Genomic DNA, 3,230 nt, shown 5'->3' with positions numbered 1-3,230 from the left:
TGGATTCGAACCCACCACCTTAGGTGTATGTGGCTGGCACCTTAGCCACTTGAGCCACAGGCGCCGAGCCAGCACCAAATTTTCAATAGCAGTTGGTCATTTAGTGTCTCTGTCACATTTTGTTAATTGTTGCAATGTTTCAGACTTTCTCATTATTATTATATCTATAATGGTGATATGTGATGAGGGATCTTTGCAGTCACAATTGTAATTGTTGGGGTGCCAAGAACTGCACCCATAAAAGATGGCAAATTTAAGCTTCATGTGTTCTGATTGCTCCATTGACCAGCCACTTCCCAGTCTCTCTCCCAGTCCTCAGGCTTTCCTATTCCCTAAAACACAACAAAGTTGAAATTAGGCCAATTAATAGCTCCACAAGGGTCTCTAAGCATTTAAGTGACAGGAAGAGTCACACATCTCTCACTTTAAATCAGAAGCTAAGAAATGATGCTTAGTAACTGGATAACCACACGTAAAAGACTAAAACTAGACTCGCACCTTTCTCCATTCACTAAAATTGATTCAGGATGGATAAAAGATCTAAAGTAAGACATAAAACAATAAAAATCCTTGAAGAAATTGTGGGAAAAACACTTGAAGATATCAGCCTAGTGAAAGATTTTATGAAGAAGACTTCAGTGGCAATTGCAACAACAACAAAAACAAATGGAACTTAATTAAACCAAATAGCTTCGAGTCCTGGAATCGGCGACCGCAAGGCGATAAGCCGCTTCAATAAAAACTAGGGGATTTGGGGTCGAACTCTTTGACTGTAGTTGAGGGGAAGGTAGCAGAGAATCACAGTGGGCCGAAGAACGGAAAACGCAATGAAGAGTCCTCGGAAATTGAGTGTGAAAGTTGCTTTTCCCACTAAAATACATCAAGTATATGCCCAACCTTCATGAAAGCCAATAGAGAACCAAAGCGCCTTTTTGTGGGTGGCCTTAGTGAGACGGTTTCAGAGACAGACCTACAAAATCAGTTCAGCAGATTTGGAGAAGTTTCTGATGTGGAGATCATCACACGGAAAGATGACCAAGGAAACCCACAGAAAATTTTTGCATATATCAACATCAAAGTAGCAGAAGCAGACCTGAAAAAATGTATGTCTGTTTTAAATAAAACAAAATGGAAAGGTGGAACACTGCAAATTCAGCTAGCAAAAGAAAGCTTTTTGCACAGATTGGCCCAAGAAAGAGAAGAAGCAAAAGCAAAAAAAGAAAAATTAACAAGCAGCACCAACTTGTTAGAAAAAATGGGAGGGGCAAATTTCCATATGAAAGCTGTGCCAGGAACAGAAGTGCCAGGGCACAAGAATTGGGTTGTGAGTAAATTTGGAAGAGTCTTACCTGTTCTTCACCTTAAGAATCAACATAAACGTAAAATTGTAAAATATGATCCATCAAAATATTGCCACAACCTTAAGAAGATAGGGGAGGATTTCACAAATACCATTCCTATATCCAGCCTCACTTGGGAATTAGAAGGAGGAAACGACCCTATGAGTAAAAAACGGCGTGGAGAGTTCTCTGACTTTCATGGCCCGTCTAAGAAGATGATAAAAGTCCAAAAGGACAAAGCTCTCACTGGGTTGCTAGCCTCAAATCCAAGGTCCAGTTCAGTAATGGAGAGTCCGTACTTAACACAGCAACAAGCTACACAAAAGAGAACTTGTGATTCCATTACTCCTTCTAAATCACCCCCTGTTTCTGGTTCTAATACTCAGAAACTTAAAAAGGTACTTTTTCAGACATCTGGCTTAGAAACTGTCAGGAAGAGAAAGAGCATGTCTGATGATGATTTTGATTCTGAAGATGAATTAAGAGCAATGATTGCAAAAGAGGAAAATTTACAGAGGACTATGTGGTCCTCTATAAATGAATCTGAAGATGATCCCTTTGAAGTTGTAAGGGATGACTTCAAATCAGATGTTTACAAACTTTATTCTTTAACAGATTTAAGTGTCAAAAATAATGTTTCTGATAATAATATTGTGGGAAATGACAGTGAGTATGATTCAGGAGATACAGATGAAATCATTGCAATGAAAAAAAACATTGATAAAGTCAAAAACAGTATAGAATTTTCACAAATGGAAAAATCGATACACAAGAAAACTTCTTTTAAAAACAGAGAAAACTCTGATCTTTCTGGTCGTTGTATTAAAGATCAAAAAAGAAAAAATGTAAAGTCAGCACTCGGCTATGGGGTGAAACCTCTTAGTCTTAAATCTCCACCTGACTCCAGCAGCAGTGAAGATGCTGATTCTGCATCAGAATTAGCTGTGTCTGAAGAAGATGAGGAATATAATGCCATCATGAAAAACTGTCTCCGTGTGAATCTCACGTTAGCTGATTTGGAACAGTTGGCTGGCAGTGATCTGAAGGTTCAAAATGAAGATACCAAGAGTAATAGCCCAAAATCTATAGCTCACTGCAAGTCTGACAGAGCCTCCAAGAGCCCTGACAGCCTCCACAGAGGCCGACAGTGTATTCATCCTGAAGAAATTGTGGCTTCCCTTTTAGAAGGAGAGAATTCTTATTGTAAACAGAAAACAGAAGAAAACATCTTAAAGCCAAAATTTCAGGCTTTCAGGGGAATAGGCTGTCTGTATGAAAAGGAGTCAACAAAAAAATCCTTGAAAGAGAATGTCATAAATGGAGATTGGAATTCCTTTAAACACAAGGATCCCATGAGCATTTCCACTGAAAGTGATTCCACATATGCTAATGGCTCATCAAATCAACTGACTCCATGCCAACATACAGAGAAGGCAAATGGTCTACACCATATTCAGTCTCAAAAAAAACAGTTCACTTTTGAGAACCCAGATCACAAGGTGGTATCCTCCAGCAGTTCAGAAAAGGGAGGTAGGACTCCTATTTCTAGTCTGTTGCCATTAAAAGGAAAGAAATCCTTAAGTGCAAAGACTTACAAGATAGGCTCTGACAAAGATAGTTGCCATAGCACCACAAAGACAAAATCTTCAGAGGAAGAGAGGTCTGATTCAAGCATCCTCACATCTCTGGATAAGTCACCAAAGGTGTCTTCCAGGAAGGACACACAGGAAAGCAAAACTGACTTCTCACTTTCTATTAGTAATTCTGCAGATGTGAGTGCTGAAGATAAGCATTCCATAGACAACCAGAAGCGTTTGGCAGCCTTGGAGGCAAGGCAGAAAGCAAAAGAAGTGCAAAAGAAGCTGGTGCATAATGCTCTAGCAAATTTGG

General features: G+C 39.3%; 1 protein-coding gene and 1 pseudogene across 3 annotated transcripts in view; one reads left to right on the top strand and one right to left on the bottom strand.

Moving 5' to 3' along the window:
• Window positions 1-3,230, bottom strand: part of OSBP2 (oxysterol binding protein 2) — a 184,592-nt gene that overhangs the window by 53,448 nt on the left and 127,914 nt on the right. The gene's annotated exons all lie outside the window — the stretch shown is intronic.
• On the top strand, window positions 706-3,226 carry LOC105888346 (annotated as a pseudogene). Its single transcript, XR_002771364.1, has one exon. The product of XR_002771364.1 is annotated as a nucleolar protein 8 pseudogene (transcript).

Source organism: Otolemur garnettii, unplaced genomic scaffold (genome assembly GCF_000181295.1).
Source record: "Otolemur garnettii isolate 467f Iridium unplaced genomic scaffold, OtoGar3 scaffold00294, whole genome shotgun sequence".
Taxonomy (NCBI): Eukaryota; Metazoa; Chordata; class Mammalia; order Primates; family Galagidae; genus Otolemur; species Otolemur garnettii.
This window is presented reverse-complemented; position numbering and strand designations above follow the sequence as displayed.